This window comes from Silurus aristotelis (assembly GCF_946808225.1).
Source record: "Silurus aristotelis genome assembly, chromosome: 11".
Classification (NCBI taxonomy): Eukaryota; Metazoa; Chordata; class Actinopteri; order Siluriformes; family Siluridae; genus Silurus; species Silurus aristotelis.
This window is the reverse complement of record NC_139584.1, coordinates 27,518,779-27,541,974: the sequence shown is the minus strand read 5'-3', so window position 1 is coordinate 27,541,974 and position 23,196 is coordinate 27,518,779. Positions and strand designations below refer to the sequence as shown.

Sequence of the window (23,196 nt, the reverse complement as noted above, 5' to 3'; positions counted from 1 at the left end):
CTCTCTCTTTTTCGCTCTCGCTCTCTTACACACACACACACACACACACACACACACACACACACGCACGTAGGATATCGAGGTGTGGCTATTCTGTCCATCATACCAAGTGAAGGAGGCATGGCGGCCAAATCCAGTGACCATTAAACCTCCAAGTGCAGCAAATCAAAGCTCGTTTTAATTTGTGTTTGTGATGGAATGGGATCCACAGGGAGGCGTAGATTCGCTCCAATATTTCCCAGGGTGCAGGCAGGGCTTCACACCATCACACTGAATTTATTCATATGAACTACTTTTATTCAGACAGCACTGAGCCCAGACCTTCTGCCTAATGAGATACAGCCCTCCCAAGATGTTTGCAAATCAAGACTAAGATAGATTCGACATGCGAAAACAGCTTTTTTGTGAAAAAGGCCCTATAGTCATGTAGATAAGTGATAAGCGTACATTCAGAGGTCAGAGTCACATGCTGTGGTATTCTAAGTTTCAGATTCTAAGAGCTTGGTGTTATGACTGATTTTAGAGCAGTGTTTATGGGTGTGTTTTGTTTGTTTGCTTTTCTGACGAGTGTAATTTAGATTTCAGATTTCAGTCGTGATGTTTTACGCACAATTCACCAATTTGCATCGCCATAAAAGTTTACGATTTAAAAAAGTGTGCGTGGGATACAAGTTGCGTTTGTAACTTTTAACTTATTTGCATCTGTAAAAAAAAAAAATATATTCATTTATGAGATTTAATAGATGCACTATACTATAATATACTACACTGTTCAGAAACTGACCAATAGTTCGGGACCAATATTTGATATGTAGATTGATTTCTCGTTGCTAAACCATTTCTCTAGTGCGTTCTCTCCCAGCACCGCTGCTGCTACGCGAATATGACGTATCACAACACTACGGAGACCGAGGCGTGTCCTGAGAGTCACATAGGATACAGATTAACATGGCAGAGGTAGAGCTGTAACTTCCTGCAGACACTACAGGAAAAAAACGCCTGGTTTTATTTTTAAAGCCAAGAAAACAGTAAACTTTGTGTGTATGTAGAATTGCAGAGCTTCCTATACATTTTTTTTTATCAAATCGGATCGCATCGTGTTGATTCGAATCAAGTCATTCACCCTTTCTTTCTTTCTTTCTTTCTTTCTTTCTTTCTTTCTTTCTTTCTTTCTTTCTTTCTTTCTTTCTTTCTTTTCGCTTTTTTGTCCATTTCTTTGTTTTCTTTTTGTTTCATGAAATGGGAACCGATAATCAGTACATTGGGATATTGGATCAGTGCTCGTGATAAGAAATATCTCCGATATTCTCTGGTCTTCTCCCCACTATCCGTTTCAGTGAAGGTCTGAGTTATAATTAAGTCCTCTAGTAAACTCTGTACAGTGTGCAGTCGCTCTTGGCCGCGCTCCCAGGCAGTTATTTTCAGCTGCACAACACCAGGCTCCTGTCTGGTTAAAAGGGAACAGACTGATATACCACAACCGGCTCACCAGGATGACCTTATAAACAGAAAATGTGTTTGCCTTATTGCAGGGAGAACATAAGTTCAGATCCCAGATGATGCCGCAGCTGGATGTGGTGGTGATTCACATGGTATTGAATGTAGTGATGGATGTGGTGATGGATGGAATGACTGATGTGATGATGGACGTGGTGATGGATGTAATAACTGTAGTGATGTCTGACATAGTGTTGGACGTGGTGATGGATGTAATGATGGACGTAATGATGGACAGAGTGATGGACATGGTGATGGACGTAATGATGGACTGAGTGATGGACATGGTGATGGATGTAATGATGGACGTAATGATGGACGTCGTGATGGATGTAATGACTGATGTAATGATGGACAGAGTGATGGACGTGGTGATGGATGTAATGACTGATGTAATGATGGACAGAGTGATAGACGTGGTGATGGATGTAACGACTGATGTAGTGATGGACGTGGTGATGGATGTAATGACTGATGTAGTGATGGACAGAGTGATGGACGTGGTGATGGATGTAACGACTGATGTAGTGATGGACGTGGTGATGGATGTAATGATGGACATAGTGATGGACATGGTGATAGATGTAATGATTGATGTGGTGACCGATATAATGAAGGACGTAGTAATAGACGTGTGACGGACGTAGAAATAGACGTGTGACGGACGTAGTAATAGACGTGTGACGGACGTAGAAATAGACGTGTGACGGACGTAGTAATAGAAGTGTGACGGACGTAGTAATAGAAGTGTGACGGACGTAGTAATAGAAGTGTGACGGACGTAGAAATAGACGTGTGACGGACGTAGAAATAGACGTGTGACGGACGTAGTAATAGAAGTGTGACGGACGTAGTAATAGACGTGTGACGGACGTAGAAATAGACGTGTGACGGACGTAGTAATAGACGTGTGACGGACGTAGAAATAGACGTGTGACGGACGTAGTAATAGAAGTGTGACGGACGTAGTAATAGACGTGTGACGGACGTAGAAATAGACGTGTGACGGACGTAGTAATAGAAGTGTGACGGACGTAGTAATAGAAGTGTGACGGACGTAGTAATAGAAGTGTGACGGACGTAGAAATAGACGTGTGACGGACGTAGAAATAGACGTGTGACGGACGTAGTAATAGACGTGTGACGGACGTAGTAATAGACGTGTGACGGACGTAGTAATAGAAGTGTGACGGACGTAGTAATAGACGTGTGACGGACGTAGAAATAGACGTGTGACGGACGTAGTAATAGACGTGTGACGGACGTAGTAATAGACGTGTGACGGACGTAGAAATAGACGTGTGACGGACGTAGAAATAGACGTGTGACGGACGTAGTAATAGAAGTGTGACGGACGTAGTAATAGACGTGTGACGGACGTAGAAATAGACGTGTGACGGACGTAGTAATAGACGTGTGACGGACGTAGAAATAGACGTGTGACGGACGTAGAAATAGACGTGTGACGGACGTAGTAATAGACGTGTGACGGACGTAGTAATAGACGTGTGACGGACGTAGTAATAGAAGTGTGACGGACGTAGTAATAGAAGTGTGACGGACGTAGAAATAGACGTGTGACGGACGTAGAAATAGACGTGTGACGGACGTAGTAATAGACGTGTGACGGACGTAGTAATAGACGTGTGACGGACGTAGAAATAGACGTGTGACGGACGTAGTAATAGACGTGTGACGGACGTAGAAATAGACGTGTGACGGACGTAGTAATAGACGTGTGATGGACGTAGTAATAGACGTGTGACGGACGTAGAAATAGACGTGTGACGGACGTAGTAATAGAAGTGTGACGGACGTAGTAATAGAAGTGTGACGGACGTAGTAATAGAAGTGTGACGGACGTAGTAATAGACGTGTGACGGACGTAATGACAGACATGGATGTGAGATGAATGTGTTGTAATCAGTAGCTGATTGTTCCGTCAGAAACAGGAAGACACTTTTATAATCACTCTGTTCCTCAGAGGCTCTATAACAGCGTGAACAGTTCGCTCTCAGAATATCAATCTGTCCTACAACCCAACATCACGACAAGAGGAGGATCACCAAACTCCTCCTTCTGTATCTCTTCAATCCATCACTATGACAACTGTCAGTCTGTCCTCCTTTCTTTAATCCCGTCTTTTTGGCTTGTTGTTTATTTTTTCATTCTTTTGCCCCTTATTTCGTCTTCTGTCTGTCTTATTATCTTTGCTCTTTTACAGCGTCCTTGATCCTGTTACATCCTTGAATTTTTTTGTGTGAATGAGTGAATGAGAGCAGATTGGTGTAAATAGAAGTTAGCGAGCGAGGGCAAGTGAAGCCCCGGGCGGTGGGCGAGGAGGATTTTCCAGCGCGGTTCGGGGGAGTTTAATTAGCAGTTGAAAGTGGTCGAACGCCTGGCAGTAGCATCGCGTTAGAACAAACACGGAGGTAAGTGACGGTTTGAAGATGAGCTCAGATCACTGGGTCATAACAACAGCGTACTGATGGAAAGGTTTCAGAGTCGGCAGTTCACCCTGTTTGGTTGTGAAGTGATGAAAAATCATCTCCACAAAGCACTTCACATCACCATCTCACCGCTCACAGCCGCCACTTTCATCACCATTAATATTCCTAATACCAACAATTTAATGCTGCCTGGTTTTTATTGTTATTATTTTTGATTTGAAGGTGTTTCACACACAGCCTTATAATGAACATCTTTAGCAAGAACTTTGTCCTGGTCAGGGTCAAGCAGGAGAAACCCGTGGGAGGCGGGAAAAAAAAACAGGTGTGATGGAAATATTTGCATGCCGCCTGATGAGACGTGTCACATGGACTTTACAGCACAGTAAAATTCTTTCTCCACGTTTTCCGGTGATGTTAGGAAGCTGGAGTCAGATCACAGGGTCAGCCATGATACAGAGCCCCTGCACAACAGAGGGTTAGGGGCCTTGCTCAAGGGCCCCAAGAGTGGCAGCTTGGCACCACTGAATACAGGAGCTTGAACCTTCCGACCGGCAAATCAGAACCTTAACCACTACCAGTGAATGTCTTTCTTTCTTTCTTTCTTTCTTTCTTTCTTTCTTTCTTTCTTTCTTTCTTTCTTTCTTTCTTTCTTTCTTTCTTTCTTGTTTTTGCTTCTTATCATCCTTTTTTTTTTTTAAACATCTTTCTATCTCTCTCTCTTTGCAAGTTGGCAGTCCCTGCGCTAAGAATTCACCAGTAGGCGTTCCTCCTTTGGGTTACCATGGTTACCTTTATTAGCGTTTGGCAGGAGGCAATGACGTGCGCTCTTCACTTTCTCTCCTAGTTTTCTAAATATCGTCACATCGCTGGACACACCCACGTCCCGTCTGCAATGGCATTTATTAAACCGCACGAATATGAACCTTCCATTTAAATTACAGCCGCAAAACACATGACCAGTATTTTACTGAATATAAAGCAAGTGTCCATGTTTGATCATATCTTATCTATCGTTTGATCATATCTGATCTATTGTTTGATCATATCTTAATTGTTCCCATCATTACTGGGGTTTTAACGCACTTTTTTTTTTTTTTTTTCTCCTCCTTTTATTTCTACCGTTTGTTTCTCCTCATCGCGAGGATGGATGGAGAACATTAACAGATTGTCGGAGCCTCTGTGGAAGATGTAGTGAGATATTACAAGTATGAAAGACTAATGAACTAATGTACGGTACATTATTACAACCAATTAGGCCTGTAACAATTGCGTGCACAGGGTTTTCACGAGGAACACGTGAAAAAGAGGAACATTAGCTGCATCAATCAGATTCCCGCTCATTATTTCTTCCCTGGTCGAACGTCTCGGCCGGTTTCTACTCTACGGTAATAACTGCGGCTAATTGTTTTATTTTATTTGTTAGATTAACGATCATTCGTCTTACTGTTCCAGATGAGGGCACTGAATTGAGCTTGTTTCCGTGTCTTTCTTCTGGTCTAATGATATTTAAATGACTGACTAAGTTGTTTACTTATCAAATCTGGATCCATTATTTAAATATTCATAATACACTATTAACTACACACAGACATGTGATCCTCACCAATCACATAACCACCACTTAGGCTCCGCCCTCCATTCCCAGTCAAGGGCTTTACCACACCTCCGCTTGCAGCTCGTTCAGAAACTCTTGCTATTAGTTATAATTATTCTTAATGCTCTTAAAAAGGTCTTAAAATGTCTTAAATTTGCCCCTGTTTTTTTAACGCTTAACCCGTTTCTTTAAAATCACGTGCCCATAACGCAGCGATCACGACGTCCTAACTGGTGGCGATGCCGAAATTCCTTTTGCGCAGCTCTTACGATATCACCATTTTAATAAAAGCTTTTACAGCGAACGCTTGTGACTCACCACTCCACTGCTCCATTATAACTAATGGCAAGCGCTTCAAAATGAGCTCGCAACGGGTCCAAACAATTTCTGATGCCGCAGGGTTGCCAGATCACACTTTCTAAAAATCCCGTTTCCTTGCACCACTCTGTATTAATTCCCCCCCCCCAGATCTTTTTTCATCCATGATAGGTTTTTTTTGTAATGACCTCACCTGGAAACTTTTTCTCGAGTTCAGAAGACGCACTGCGAACCGCCGACGGCCAATTTTTCAAACCGCAGCTACGTTCCTTCAAACTTCAGCATTATCGGATTAAACGAGACTCTGAGCTGGTGGCTGAGTGATGCAGTATAGTGTATGTTACAGCACTAAACAGGTTTACATCCATGTATTCACAGCCTTTTCTCACGCCCGATCGACCCCATTCAACACAACAGTGTTAACGAGTCGATGGCTTCAGAGTTCCCCTGAGGTCAGAGCTGAGGAAATGCAGTGAGACTAAAACGCTGCCGTTTCAAACGAAAGCATCTGTCGCCAGCTGTTGTATGTCATCAAAGAGTCTCTGCTGTTCCTGATCAATACTCTTGAATAGGCAACGCTTTTACCATCTGGCATCTTTATTTATTTATTTATTAGTTTGTTTGTTCTGATCACGCACCTCCGGTCTTAATCCGCGTCACAACGTCAAGCGGCATCTCCACTTCTTCTGCGTAATCGCAGCGTAGCGTTTTTAACCACATTAAACAACACCAAGTTCTCGGAGAGAGAAAGATGAAATGGAGAGAAAGAGAGGAGGAAAATAGTGAGTAAGTGCTTCCAGTGCAATTACTGCTCGCAAATTATATATAAGGGATACGACTTTTTGGCGAGAAATGAAAGGGATGTACTTTAAGATTGGTGACGGTGGAGAACAGGTTCTAAAGTTCAGCACAGAGCAAGGAATGGTTAAGTGATGCACTATATGGAGAAAAGTATCGGGTCACCTGACCTTTCCTCCATACGTGGTTCTTCTCCAAACTGTTACTGCGAATTGTATAAGACGTCTTTGGATGCTGTATAACGCAATATTGCGTTCAACATGGCAACGCCTCTGTGCACAAAGCCAGCTCCATTAAGAAACACTTTTTAAACATTCCATTCCTCATTCAATTCCTGTGTGCTGTAATAACCTCCATGCTTTTTGGAAGATGTTCCACTATATTTTATTGTGTGCTTGTACACATTTTGTGCTCATTCAGCTATAAGTCAGGTACTGATGTAGGTGAGATGAGGTCGGGTTTGCATCAGTGTTCCAGTTCATCCCAAAGGTCTTCAGTAGGGTTGAGGGTCAGAGCTCTATAGCAGGTCACTGAAGATCTTTCAACCCATATCTTCAGGGAGATGATCTGGCTTCATGCACAGCATCATTTTAATGCTGGAACATGTTTGAGTCTCCTAATTGAAGTAAAGGGAATCTTTCATGCTACCACATTGCAAAGAGAGGTGAAGTATGGAATTGCAAATGGTTTGGAAGGGACTACTCCACATGAAAGCAAATGAGCTTCCTGCATAAAGTACAACGTCCCCAGGATCGATCCCTGGTGTGAATATTGTGAAGCTGAACACCTGAATCTGAGCCTACACTGGACTAGTTAGTTCGAGGAAAGAAAAAACAAAACACCTGATCTCTTTTGCATCATCCGGTTTGTATTCCGAATGTGGCCTCCCATTTGCGTTCTTTCCAGTCGGGAGAGGAACGTTATATAATTTTCTCCTGTTGTAGCCTCATCAGCCTCAAGGTTTTACGTGATGTGTTTTCCGACATGCTTTTTCTGCCCACCATACTTGTTGCTTATCACGGTGCTCTACTGGAGTTTTTCTATTCAGTCTTTCATCCTTAAGCCATTTCAGCCTGCACTGGTGGCAGCGGATGGATGTTTTTTGTTTTGCGCACCATTCCGTTTGAACTTTTATTTATTATCGGCAGTTTATTAAATACTTACCAGTCACTGAAGCCTTTCTTTTGTGCCGTAATCTGCAAATTTTTCTCAGACAGAACCACGAAACAAATGAATGTCTACCGGTCTGCGTTTTTAATAAAATGAGGTGTATATTCGGTATGGACGTTTCATTTATTCCATCGTTCATTACGATATGACTTGAACGAACGCGAGACGATGAAAAGTGAAAGTTTATTTTTTTTATGGATGGAATGCAAACGAGAGGAAAATGTAGACACCTAACTGCACCCGAATGTTCAATATTTGACACTTGTGATCGATCAGGGGAAATGTGGTGTGTTGAATGTATGAGATGAGGGGAAAAGTTGCTGTATTTATAACTGATGCATCTCGGTCCAAAATTTTTCAATATGTTGTAGATGGAGAGAGGAAATGTAGTAAGTGAGTGAGAGAGAGAGAGCGAGAGAGCGAGAAAGCAATGAGCTGGAAATTATAAATATGTCTTTGTGGGAGTGTGCAGGAAGCCCGTGGCACGTAGGCTATAGCATAAAAATACCGCAGGAGGTAAACATTTAGGATGTTGCTCCATGTCGGTGCGCTGAAGGACGATTTTAGGGGCAGGAGTGAACAATATGATTATATAATAACTCTGATGTACAACATAAAACTGTGTTTACATTTTTTTTACCACATTATTTCCTTCCATTCAACTTTCCATTAATGTGCTTGGATACTGCACTCTGTGAACAGCAGCTTCTTTAGCGATAAACTTTTGTCTTACCCTCCATGTGCAGGGGGTCAATGATCGTCTTCTGGACAAATGTCAAGTCAGCATTCTCATGATTGTGTAGCCTGAACCCGACTGAGACACCATTTAAAGGCTCAGGAAACCTTTGCAGGTGTTCGGTTTTAATGAGCTGATTAGAGTGTGAAACCACCAGTCTCCGATATTAAACTTTTTCACAATATTCACATTTTCTGAGATTCTGAATAGTGATTTTCTTTTGATTTTAATAATTGACACTCGAAATATATCAGTTTGTGTGTGATGAATCTATGTAATATGAGTTTCTTAATGATTTTCTAATTTATTGAGATGCACCTTTTATATATCAGGTAGTATCGGTGTCTCGTAGCTGCAGGGTCTGTGGTTCATTCCCGTTTCCCACGTCCTCGATGAGCCATTCATCAGAACCGGTAGCAAATGTTTGGATGTAGTTACCTTACCCAATGTTTACCACAGTTGTGCTTTAGATTCAGTGATTTTTGCAGCTCACCAGCTGAGAAACGTGACTCTGTACGATCTTATTTGCACAGCTACTGTAACACAAATACTGTTAGCTGTGAGGTCACACTGAGATCAGGCTCTTTAGGAGGCCACTCAAGATTTTTCACTCCAAACCATGTATATGTATCCAAACCAAGTGTATCTTCATGGAGCCGGCTTTGTGCACAGGGGCGTTGCCATGCTGGAACAGGTTTGGGTCTCCCAAGTTCAAGTTAAACCGATACAATTGTGTTGCCTCCAGGTTTGTGGTAACGGTTTGAAGAACCACATATCAGGGAAGGTCAGGTGTCCCAGTACTTTTTTTCCTATTGTTTATACACACACACACACACACACACACACACACTTTACATTTACATACATGGCATTTGGCAGACTTCCTGATCCAGAGCAACTTACATTCATCTCATTCATTCAGATGAGCAGCTATAGGGGTTAAGGGCCCTCCTCAGGGGCCCGAAAGTACCAGCTTGGTGTGGCTGCTGACCTTCCACGAGTCAAAAGCCCAATGCCTTAACCACTAATCTAACATCTAATATGCATTCCCACAACACATTTTCTCACACACACACACACACACACACACACACACACACACACACACACACACACACACACTTTCGTATAGACACAAGCAGTAAAACAAACTGACACTGGTGTCCCCCAGAGCCCCCCCCCCCCTTTTTCTGGCTTTTTCTAAATCTTTGTTCATTACCATAATGTGAAGTGTTCGAGTGTGTGTTTATCCTCCCGATATTTGTAAGATCACACAGATAAATACTAATAACAATAATAAGGCTCTCAGGACTTTCCCCTCGGAGTTCTGCTCCTGTTACAAAATAACAACGAGAATTTCATCATCTGTACCCGCATCGTTTATCTGTTTTATTTATTTAGACTCTTTCTATTTGTTCTGTAATGCTCCAACACGAGTTTCATGCTCACAGCGGCTCCTCGCTCGCTCCGTAGGCGTTTTGCTGCGTTCGCAAACAACGCGCCGGACCTCTGGGATTAGAAACTCTCACCCGGCTCTCATGCTCGTATCCCGGCTTCCGCGCGCCTGCTTTACGAGCGCATGTGGGAATCTTCACATTTGTTTATTTGACGTGCGAGGCTTAGGACCACAATAAAGCAGCAGTTCCCAAACGACGAGGCCCGAATCCACCACCCAAATGCTCTCCGACTCAAACCCTCTACACGCGTGATGTGGGGGAAAAAAACAGGCATAAATCACGCTCAGTGGAGGAGGAGCACAGAGACAGGCGCCATCACACTCGTCACTATTCCCACTCAAACACTATGGATAAAAAGTTTGTGGACACTTGAGCATAAAATTGATGTGCTGCTTTTTGAGCATAACATTTAGTCCTCATTTGCTTTAATATTAACCTCAACTCTTCTGGGAAGAAGTTCCACTAGATTTTAGAGTGCGGAGATTAGTAAAGTGAACTACTGATGTTGGTGAGGTGAGAAGTCCTGGGGTTCTGTCTGTCTGTCTGTCTGTCTGTCTGTCTGTCTGTCCAGTTTTACTGTTGTTTTTTGTTTGATTTTTGTAGCAATAATCGCTCATCATTTCTCCATTTTCTTGTTTCGATTCTAAAAGCTCTGTGTGTGTGTGTGTGTGTGTGTGTGTGTGTGTGTGTACAGTCTAATCTTTATAGAGTGAGGAGGGAATAGGCATGTCTCCCGCGTTTGAAGTGTGTGTAGTGTGTGGCATTGTTGCTGTGCTGTTTTTAGCCCTTCCAGATAAGCCTCTGCTCGAGGTAGCAGCATTTTCTTTTTTTTGCGATTGTGGCTTAGTTACCTTGAGTCAAGGTATGGACTTTAGTAATAGCTCTGGGTTTAAAATATTCCCACGATCCTTGTTTTTTTTTCGGTAGTTAATCCAATTCTTGTATATATTTATATAGGGTATCTCCCACATTTCAGCAACCATTGTAGTATATCTCCTCGAGGGACAATACTATAGAAATGTGCAGCTTGTACAGCCTCTAGAAAAACTCAACAGACAGTCATTATTGTGTAAATAACAACAAAAGTGAGCACATTGAAATCTTGAACTTGTCAAAACTGTGTCCAAAGTGTGAATAATTAATCCTATTGGGTATGGAGCTGCACAGGTTGCTGCTCGAAACCTCTTCCACTCCTCCATAATGACGTCACTGAGCTGCTGGATGTTAAATCATTAAATTATTTATATAGTACTGTCCCTTTTAGAAGACACACTATCTCATATATGTATGTATGTATATATATGTATATAGATATATATGTGTGTGTGTATATGTATGTGTGTGTATATGTATGTATGTGTGAACGTGAAGTCACTAGTGGCCTGTGGTTTGTTCTGGGAATTAGTTCTTGGTAGCTGTTGCAGATCCGGAAACCCGAAAACTGTCGTGAAACCATAAAGACAATGTTACAAGTGCAAGCGAGCAATTCAGTTCAGCGAGCACTGAGCACCGGGGCCACGTCTACATTAAATCGCAGATCAAATGAGAAACATTTTGTTAAAATGATAAAAGGATTTTGGCCTCCTGTCGACAAGGACACGGGCTTTCAAAAAACGTGTTTCAGCAGCGGAAAAAACGGTGACGCTCGACTTGCACATGACGACGTCCCTCCAGCCTCCACAGCGAAATTACCGATTCCACAGAAGGCACTCGGCTCCTGATGAAAATTGCCATCCAGGACCATTAAGCTAATAATGACCTGCTCTGCGGTTCAACTCCTGATTGCGGAGGACAGATCACTATTGTAGAGCACAAGTGTTTCTGATTATGGGATTATGAAAGGATGAACTGATAGACTGATCGTGATACGTGACATCAATATCATCGTATCAGTGCTGGCGAATTCTCCATTGTGATCGGTGTCGATTTCCAATTTTTTCCTGACTGGCATCAGCTCGAGGCAAATCACAGCGTCACAAATATCAACTTAAGTGCTGCCAGATGCCAAGAGCTGTATTCTAAAGGCCAAATCAAAGTAATCTCCCAGTCTGGTACCCATGAAGCTCAGTTTATCCCCTCTACATGTACCAGTATTTGGCAGACGCTTATATCCAGGGCGACTTGAAGTTATATTACATTTCCATTCCATTTACAGCATTTAGCTGATGCCCTCATCCAGAGAGACGCACAGTACAAAGTGCTTTGAAGTCTCTATCAATGAATAAATCTACACTGGTCGACCAGGTTGCAAACGTAGAATATCAATTAGAACGTAGTAGAAACTAGGGTGGGAAAAATTCATAGAATTTTCAAGACCAGAAACTTTCCATGGGAATAAACATAAAATTAGCAAAATTGCAGGTTAGCAAATGACTGGGGGTGTGGCTTTAAATGTAAAAATGTCAGCTTATGAACAAAAACAATGTTTATATTTATGTTTGCGTATGACATTTAAATGTATTAAAATTTCCCCAAATTTCTACTGAAATCTCATAAATTCCAACTTGGAATATTTCCAAAATTCCCCAGAAGTTCCCATGAAAAGTCCCCAGTAGAAACCTATGCTAACCTGGGAGCCTGGAGCAGAAAGGCAGCAAGACCATAAGACCACCATTTGCATTTAATGCATTTGGAAGATGCGACTAGCATTTATACAACTGAGCCATTGAGGGATAAGGGCCTTGCTGAAGGGCCCAGCATTGGCTGCTTGGTGGTGCTGGGATTAGAACTCACAACCTTGTGATCAGAAGTCCAACATCTTAAACACTGAGCTCTTATCTTCTCATATGTACATGTATAGTTGAGTGTTAAGGGCTTTCCGAAGCAGCATTTCGTTTTAAATTAAAGAAAGTTTTTTTTTTTTTTTTTTTTTTTTTTTTTTTAAATCTCAGCAGTGGCAGCTCGCTGTCTCGCCACTTTCCGATCCGAAGTCCATCATCTTACCCACTGAGCTGCTACTTCCCACTATATCTGGTTTAGGGTCGCCTTTAGCGTTGGACGGCGGTATTTCCGCTGGTGATGAACTCATTTGGCGGAAGCTCAGATTTCTGGAGCTCGCACGCGGAAGGCTATCCCGAGCACGTCCTTGGCATCGGCATCACGCCGGTGGAACCACTTCACCGTCCGCATTTGCATTTTTGAGAGATTCCGCATAATCGGCTCTTTCACAGATGGAGGGAACAGATGTGGCAGCAGATTAAACACCTGACGATTTCGAGTACCTACTCAATGATTTCTGTTTTATTTATTTATTTTTTTATCAAATGTTCCTCCTAACCTAACTCCAGATCGAACCAGAAAAAAATACAAAATATAAATAAATTATTCAGCAGGACATCTGTGGTGTTCTGATGTTCTTCAGTGAGATAATCAATAGAGGGTGATGTGTATGGTTTCTCATTTTAAACGAAGATAACTTTCTTCTTCAAAAAAAGAAAAAGAAAAAAGTCTTTATGCCTGTGGTGACTCGGAAGCGATATACAGAGATGTCCTAACTGATAATAGGCACAAAGAAATGTCCACTATATGGAGAACAGTTTGTGGTAGGGATGTGCATCTGAATAGCTCAGGCCGATACGATAAAAATTCATTAAATACATTATTTCTTTGGTTCAAAGAAATAATGCACTTCAATGTCTGGCCATAATGACGACTTCTGCCAGACTTAAGTTCCATTTACTATTTTTTTTTTTTCTCAAAATGTCACGTTTAGAAAAGGACGTGAATTAATAAAACGTCAAAGTTTTTACAGACTCGACCGTGTTCCAGCTCATGAAAGCACTTCTTTATTCGATTCGACTTTGTCTGTATCAATAGAAGTGAATTGTTCAGCGGTTATCTGTCTCCAGCTGTACTTTGTATGATGAGAGCCCCGAGTGCTGCATGCAAATCCCCTTGTTTAATTCCGAGGCCTTCGCCCGTGTGTCCCCAGTCATATTTTCTTCTCGCAGTTCCAGACGCTTACTTGTCTTTCTCTCTCTTTCTCTCTTTCTCTCTCTCTCTCTCTCTCTCTCTCTCTCTCTCTCTCTCTCTCTCTCTCTCTCTCTCCCTCTGATCCCGTGCAATCACTTTCCCTCTATGTTCTTCAGACGAGTCATTTGCTTGCAGGCAGCACGGCGTAGCTTGTAGTCATAAACGAAATGGATGACGCTACTCAAACTGCGATACCGCGAACGACTTGACTCCGAATTGCTCGGCGCGGCGGAAAAAAAAAAGTTTTCTGAAATTCGCCTGCGTAGGCTTCGATGTACGTTCGTGGAGTGGAGAGTGTCATTTCATACCGCAGTCTTACCAAAACTCTGCTTTTCAGAAATTTTTCTGGGGTTATATTTTTCAGCTATGATCCATCACCAGTGTCTGCTGAAGGCGTATTCCAGAACTCGTTCACTCAGCGTCTGTGCGAAAGTCTTTAATGGCTTTCAAATGCAGTCTAGAAAACTTCCCTTTCGTCAGCTTTCATTTGAAACTTTGCAAAGATATGTTATAATGGCATAAAATAGAGTACAATATAGAGTGCAGTACATTACACAAGAGCCGAGCAACTGCTGCTAACGATTATTTTAGCAGTCGAATATTGAAATGATTTATTTTATTGTCCTCCTCCCCCACACCTTAAAATCATGCGCAACTTTCCATACAAAAAGGTTAAACGCATTTAAGAATCATTACAAAATTGCTTGAATTTAAGTATTTGAACATGTACTGTATATTAAACTTTGAGGATGGCGGGGCAGGGGGTTGCTCACTGGCGCCCCCTCCAAACCCTCCAGGTTGCGCCTTAGGCCCAATAAAATTCATTTGTAAATGCCTAGAAACGGTGCTGAGTGTCCCAATACTTTTGCTCAAATAATGTAGGTTTTCCTGCTATTTCATCTGCTGCTTGTGTCTCGAAGAATTTAAGAAGAATCAGAGCTCATTATGAATATTAAACACAACTGTTCCACAGTGCTGTGTATCTAATTAGCAGCGGATATCTTTTACAGTTTGTGGTAGTAATGCCACTGTGTGTGTGTGTGTGTGTGTGTGTGTTACAGACTTGTACTCAACTCTTCATTTGTTTAATGCTGCACTGTGAAATAGCACGTCGAGCTTCAATGCAAAAACCTTATTTTGGGTTTTATCTCTGCATGTGTGTGTGTGTGTGTGTGTGTGTGTGTGTGTGTGTGTGTGTGTGTAGAAAAACTTTTGCGTATGAGGATAGATACAGACCTAATGCTATACACAGGGGATTTATAACATGCGTTTATCATTAGCGTCACGTTTTCAGTTCTTACAGCTACGTGTGTGTGTGTGTAGTCCGTAATGCAAGAAACAGATGCCCCCTATTATTATTATTATTATTATTTTATTTTATATATTATATCTGTGTGCACGTCCATCTATCAGTGTTTGCCGTCCTGATCAATGTTCTGCCTTGTACATCACGCGACCGCCGCAACCCCGAGCATTTGTCTTCGCACATAATAGGACTTCAAAAACCCGTTCTGCTCCTTTCATCTTTTTTCCATGACGGACAAGCGGCGTAAAAAAACAATAAGGAGGTGACGCGGTGAACCGGATCAGGCGTGTCGGTAAACGAGGACGCGATCCGGCGTAATGTTTAAACGCGTCCCGGTTTCCTCGGGGGGGCGTCGCGTGAGCAGGAGGTATTTTCAGGCTGTAACTATAAACAGATACAAAATTATAAATAATAAATATGGCACAGGCATTGTGGTGTAAGAGAAATAAAGCGCCCCCTTTTGGAAATTAACAACACAATCGGTCGCTTATTTCCTCAGACAGCATCTTTCTCTCTCTCTCTCTCTCTCTCTCGCTCTCTCTCTCTCTCTCTCTCTCTCTCTCTCTCTCTCTCTCTCTTCACCCCACAGCTACTCATTAGTGTTAATGAGACGATGTAAGTAAATATCACTGAGCCAAATTCCCCCAAAAGCACCCAAGTTTATCAAGCTCCGCCCCCTGGATCTGTAGTGGCCCCAAAACTGACAGGAGGCTCATCCAAACACAAACAAGCTCTCTAAAAAAAAAAAAAAAAAAAAAAAATTTTTTTTCTTAAACAGCAAAAGTATTGGGACACCTGCTATTTCTCCACACTGTTACCACAAATGTGTAGGCACACAATTGTATTGGACGTCTTTTGGAAATTTTCCCCTTCGCTTTATCCAAACCTGTTCCTGAAAGATCTCTTGCTATAGAGCTCCAGGGTTTTGATTAGAACAGTGAATGGGGATTCGAAGTGGAATGGGGATGTTCAAAATGCACAAATGCTCTGGCGTCCACAAACCTCTGACCCGAGCGTTCTAGGTATTCAGTTATTTATGTGCGGCTCTATAAATCATTGTCCATGAGGAATCTGCTGTGTGTCCCAATAGTTTTGCTGATGTAGTGTGCTTGGTAATGGAAAGGTTCTGGTGAAACAGTAGTCTGATTTTATTTAATTTTTTTAATGAGCCTTTTAAAATCTGATGCAACAAATAATGCAAATTTTAAATCCTAAAAAAAAAGAGAGGGGAAAAAAATAATCACTTTTTTTTTTTTTTAAAGCGAAGTAATTTTTCAACTAAAATAAAAGAATAATCGTCACGGCTCCTGTAACTAACGCTGCAGACGAACGCTGTCGAAGCGCGACGTGTGCCGTCTTTCACTCGCTTGTTTGCGTCTCTCACAGCATCTTTTCTTCCATCTTTCAGACGCACGAGAGAAAGCGTTTGAGAGTCCCGTCGCACACCAGGACGCATCAATCACCCGCAGAAAAGCTGCGCCGCTGAAGGTAACGCATTCACACGCGAACCATTGAACTCGCAACCTTTAGCCGCTCCATACCTCTCAATCGTCCCTAACGGGTCGAACACTTTTACTGCTGTCCGATAAATAATCCGTGTCACGTGTGTGTGTGTGTGTGTGTGTGTGTGGGATGCATGAGCGGGATGCATGAGCAGGTCTATTCAGGTTCTAATCACGTGCATCGAGACACTTTACTGCCATTTGATAGAACCGTGAGGTCAAATGTATTAGGACACCTGCCTTTTCTAGCCATGTGTGTGTTTTTTTTTTTTTTAGCAAACTTGGAGGCACACATTCGTATTGGACGGCTTTGAACGGCCATGAAGATTCTCTTTGAGTAGCCCACTATAGAGCTTTGATCTCAGCAATATTGAACACCTTTTTTATTCTTCTATATCGTTGAATGAAAAAAATAAACTTAAATGACCGACAGGAGGCTCGACCAATCACGAACAAGCTCTCTTGTTGTGCGTATACCACATGATAAAGCCACTTCATACACTTTTATTTTTTTTATTTAATTTTTGAGCTCTGACCTGAATTCCATCGATCCAACCGATTTATCGGTTTTGCCGAGCGGCACCAATAGCTGACTGCCACAAACCATCTGCAAAAATCCATCCCGATAGTTATTCAGGCGTTTTCCGCTGTCATAACAAGAGCGGCCTCTAGAGGCGAATCGCTGAAGCCAAGTGCTGTTAGTTTCTTACACGCGACACCGCACGCTGCACGGAGAGCGCTATATTCCGTTTATTATTTATAATATAAACATAATAATTTATATATTCATTTCATTTTGCACTTTCCAGTGTTAATTTGAAAAACATTAATATAATATATGATTTAATCTAATAATTGTAGCACCCATGTTCAGAAAGCTCCACCTTCAGGATCTAGATTGGCCCATCTACAAAATGACTGACAGGAGGTTCATCCAATCACGGACGAGCGCTCTGTATGTCCAGATGTCCGGCTAATTTTAAATTTTTTTATAGCTCTTACCTCATCCAAACCAAACCCTAAGTAAGCACCCATGCTCATTAAGCTCTATTTCTAGATATTGGTTGGAGTAAAAGGTCTTGAGTCTCCTGATCAGGTTCAGGTGTCCACAAACTTTGGGTCGTATTTAATTGTCGAACGTTTCCTGTCTTTCTGCATATTTATCTCGAACTTTGTCATGCGCTTCATTTCCTTTTCACTAAGAAACTCGTGCAGTTAGTGGTTTGACGATGATGATGATAGTGAAGAATCAAACAGTGATGCCACGTCACACCCCCCCTGACGGGCGAAATTCGTACACTGATAAATAACTGTCCTTTTTTTCCCCCTGTGGATTTTTCCTTAATGTGCTTTCATTTGATTTGATTTGATTTGATTTATTCCTACTCTTGCGCTACTCTTGGCTCTTTGAAGTGTAATCAGTGGATGGATTAGTCACGAACAAGCGACAGACATACAGATGGAGCGATAGACAGACAGAGACGGGTTTCATCAATTCAAAGCCAGTCCTGTGACAAAAAGCATGCCGGTGTGCATCTACTCTCTCTCTCTCTCTCTCTCTCTCTCTCTCTCTCTCTCTCTCTCTCTCTCTCTCTCTCTCTCTCTCTCTCTCTCTCTCTCTCTCTCTCTCTCTCTCTCTCTCTCTCTCTCTCTCTCTCTCTCTCTCTCTTCTCTTCTCCCGTGCTTATCTGAATTGTGTGCGCAGACACGACCAACAATCGGATCCGCTACAGAAAATTTCATTATCACATCATCAGTTTAAATTCTTCAAACAAACACACCCCCAGACTCTCATTCTCCAGAAGCCATTCTTCACTCAATCTGCTTCACTTATTTCCTTTTTGATGTGTGTGTGTGTGTTGTCACTATACAGATTTTGCCTCTGAATTAATTCTGAATAAATTTTCGGGAGATTAATGGAACGGTGTGTCCAAAAGTTTGTGGACACCTGACCTTGTATTTGCTGGGAAGAGACTTAGAATTAAGGAGACAGTGAAGAAGACAGGGAGATGGAAAAAGAACTAAAGCAGAACAAGTGACCTGTAGACAGAAAAGGAAAGAGAGAGAGAGAGAGAGAGAGAGAGCGAGAGAGAGATAGATTGACGGAGATTAACACTAAAAGACTCACGGCTGTGAGTGACAGATTAAGAGAAAAAGGGAGACAGACTAAGACTGGGGGGAGAGGAGAGAGGAGAGAGGAGAGAGGAGAGAGGAGAGAGGAGAGAGGAGAGAGAGAGAGAGAGAGAGAGAGAGAGAGAGAGAGAGAGAGAGAGAGTGTCAGCCTGGCTCAGAGAGGCACAGATACGGTTGCAAGCTTTCCAGAAACTTTAAATAAGAACTCCATCTGGGGAATTTTGTAAATATTTCAAGTTGGAAACTTGCAGGAGTTTCTGGAAATTTATAGGAATTTATTAGAAAGAACTTTATATAAACTGTATCATATACGAACATAAATTTAAACGCTGTGTTTGTAAGCTGACATGCATGCAAACTAATACAGATAAAAAAAAAAAAGGAATTTTTTTACTTTGATTTTTGTTGCACAATAGTTCACGGGTTTTAAACATAGAACACGCAGAAATTCAACTGAAATTGCACTCAATCTGGTTGTTTTAACCAAAATTATCCTGCAAGATAAACTAAATTCACCTGCATTTAAGTTCCCTGTTATTTGCTAAGCTGCAATTTTGTAAATTCCCAGTTGATTCCCATTAATTCCCGTTAATTCTTGTGGAAAGTTTCCAGTCTTGGAAATTCTCTGAATTTCTTTCAGGAGAGACTCAGGAAAACCCAGCCAATGAAAGATAGAGAGAGAGAAAGATACATAAAAGATGATGGAAGGATGAGAGAGATGGAGGAAGAACAGATGTTTGCGTTTCCTGTGGACAAAGAGTTTGTTGGTGCCTGTAAGTGAACAGTATTTACATGCAACACGACTAGATTTAATATTAAGAACACAGTGTATAGTTCCATATTCTTCATCGGCTTCCGTTAGCGGCTGTAAAAAGCTTGTGAAAATCCCAAGTAAAAAAAAAATAATAAAACGAGTGCGGATGATTAACAACGAGCTCAGAGCGTCCGGATATCGCTAATGAAACCATGATGCAATGAAACGTCTTTTCATTTTCCAAGGTCAGTGTGGATGTTTTTCAGACTGATAACCGCTTGTCAGAATGTCAGAGTGGCTCGTCAGGCCAGTTTGACTGACACACACACACACACACACACACACACACACACACACACACACATACACACATACACACGCACCTCGATCTCGCTATCACTGACGTAAAACACGGTACTTAAAAGTCGAGAGGGTGCCGGATTTTCAGCTGCCTCACCGTGTGCTGTTGCATAACGCAGACTCTGTTGCAGGACGATGCAGTATTTTAACTTCATACACAGCTATACGTTTTTCTTTTAGCCTCTCCGACCACTAGGGGCAGTGGGAAACACATGAAAACCACCGTATGCATGTGTTTATTTTCTGACAACAAATCCATGTCCAGCCAAATCTTTAAAAGCCAAAGCTTGACCTCTGAACGCTATTCGTCCACTGCAAATTCTCCAAAACGCAGCTGCGCGACTTGTGTTCAATCTGCCCAAGTTCTCCCACACCACCCCACTGCCGCTCCCCTCACTGGCTTCCAGTAGCTGCACGTATCAGATTCAAAACACTGATGCTTTTTCCAAGGCCAAAATCGACCAGCACCTTCTTAACCTCAGAGACCTCATCACATCTCGCACCCCACCACACTGTCTGAGATCCTCCAGCACTGCTTGACTGGTACCACCTTCTCTCAGAATGAGAGATAAGTATACTTTAAGGCTCTTCTATGTTCTGGCACCGAGGTGGTGGATTTAACTTCCACTAGATGTCCAAACAGCGGAATCTTTAAGCGTTTCAAGACCTTCATCTTCCTGAAACACTTAAATTAGCACTTTTAAAGTTGTAGTCTGATTTATATTACGTTTGTAATCTGGCGTGCCAGTGTTGATTTATTCATTACTAGAGACTCAAAGCACTTTTGTACGGCGCTCTGGACACGCACTTCTGTTAAATAAATGTAAAAACTTCTGGTAAATGTAAAAAACTGTCTTTAACTGTGATGGGACACATCCTTCATCATCATGTCAAATCTTAGAGCTCATCAGCTTTCTGATGCTGGAGATACTGTAGTTCATCAGCTTTATGATGTCTGGAGTTTCTATAATTCCTCAGCTTTATGGTGTCTGGAGATACTGGAGTTCTTACTGGAATTCCTTAGCAGTTCCAGATGTCTGGAGATACTGTAGTTCATCAGCTTTATGATGTCTGGAGATACTGGAGCACTTCAGCATTATGATGTCTGAAGATGCTGGAGTTCATCAAGATACTGGACTTCATGATATCTGGAGATACTGGAGTTAATTTGCATTGTGATGTCTGGAGATACTGGAGATAATCAGCTTTATGATGTCTGTTATATAGTACACAGATACACGTTATATAGTGTAAGGAGTAAAAGGAGAGGATTTGCATTGCGACCTTCATCGAAGCTCAATTTCCTAAGCGGATTGGCGGGACGTTTGCTCTCGTTTCTTCACATCTCTCTACCTTGTCCCAATCATCTCCTTGTGTCTACTTCACTCTTCCACAGCTACGATGATCCCAGCGATTCCATCATCGGCTCCGAACACTCGAGTTTTTGAATCGGTAGTCTTCAGATCGTTATCAGCGATCGGGTTCTCAGAGATGATCCATCACCACGTTTGTCTTAATTAGATACTTTTGCTGAAACTTTCGCTTCGTTATCAGCACGACGCCGGCTAGCGCTCGCGTATGCTAATGAACATTCCGCGAGTCGAGACTTGTCAGATGAGTCATTCGCAGTGAAGGGTTTCATTACACACGCAGTGCGCAATCAAGCCTATTTTTCACTCTTGGAAAATTTTTATTCCAAAAAGAAGCAATTGGTAATAAAATGTATTTATTTTTTTGGCAGATTTGACGTTTTAAATGGAAGAAACGTCACTCAGTACCCCCACAGTAATTTCTACACCGGCGCCGATAATGGACGATAGACGGAGAGGATTTTTACTTTTCCATTTCTTTCCTTTTTTTATTGGTACGAAGGGTCCTGGAGCCCTTTTCTAGAAAGCTACGTTATGCAAAATGATTGCGACACGCCGTGGGTTCCACCAAACTGCCACCACAGAGTCACTCAGTTGCATTGCAAAAGCATACAAGTTTCCCTTCACTTGATCCAGAAAACCATCATGACGATGCCCCTGTGCACAAAGCCGACTCCATGAAGATTAAGTGTTTCTGAGTGGAAGATCTCCAGCTATAGAGCTCTGAACTCAACCCTATTTAACGTGATTGAACGTGAATCTAGTGGAACATCTTCCCAGAAGAGTGGAGATTGTTATTATAACAGCAGATTGGGAGTAAATGTGGAACGGGATGTTCAAAAGGTACATCAAATTCTCATGCTTAGGTGTCATGATCTGTTTTGAACCTTTTGAACTTCAAATAAGTAGCTTTTTTTTTTTTTTGTAATGGTGACTTTGAAAGCAGCGGTAATATTAAGGAAAAAATTTGAGCGTATTGAACTCCGATAACATGAAGGTGATTCATGGGGGAATACAAATGCTCTGGCGGTAATAGATCGTTTTTATTTCTTTGTTCCTTTTTTCCGATGTCCTCCCGTAACCTTTACTCGGTTCTGTGCCGGGCGAGAAATCTTATCTTAATAAATGTCTTGGTGAACGCAAGCGGCTCTGTGTTACCTGAAATAGGGATGATTTTATTGAATTGTTTTTTTTTCTTCTAATCCAAGCCAAGAAAGAGCAGCGCACGTTTTTCCGTGAACTACGGAGCGCGGTTTTACCCGTACAGCGAATTAATGCTGTGATGAACGAATCTCGCCTCACCTGCAGCACACCGTCTGGGCTGTTAGTAAATGAATAGATCGATAATCTCATGCCTCAGCAGGACCGGAGAGGACGGCAAATTGAGGTGCGGCTGTTTAAAGGGTGGAAAATTATTCCCCGACGTAGATATGTGTATTAGTCATTTCAGGAATCACCCTGATCTTTTATTATAGCAGCAAAAACACTTGATACAAGGACAGATCTTCTATAGGACCGAAGGTTTCTTCACGACACCAGAACAATAAGTTTGAGGAACCAATTTGGTCGTGGACGCAATTTCCAGAAGCCTCTCAAAGGCGCCATCGCTACCAAATTTGGTAACCTACAAAATTGTGAAAACAACCGGACTTTGACTCTTCAATCCCTCTGGTATTCCAGTGATCCTCAGGTTTTTACCCCCATGAACGCTTCTCCAAGTCATCCAACTTGAATTTCAGGCTGCTGTTTTCTGCTTCAATCGGCCGCCCGAGTCATTAA

The 23,196-nt window shown here is 42.0% G+C and overlaps 1 protein-coding gene across 3 annotated transcripts in view; it reads left to right on the top strand.

The window, feature by feature from the left end:
* gpat2 (glycerol-3-phosphate acyltransferase 2, mitochondrial) overlaps positions 1–23,196 on the top strand; it is a 129,869-nt gene that overhangs the window by 5,161 nt on the left and 101,512 nt on the right. For all 3 annotated transcript variants that reach the window (XM_083554135.1, XM_083554136.1, XM_083554134.1), the window contains exon 2: positions 16,707–16,786. The gene's annotated coding sequence lies outside the window, so the exon portion shown is untranslated. The remainder of the gene's footprint in view (positions 1–16,706; positions 16,787–23,196) is intronic.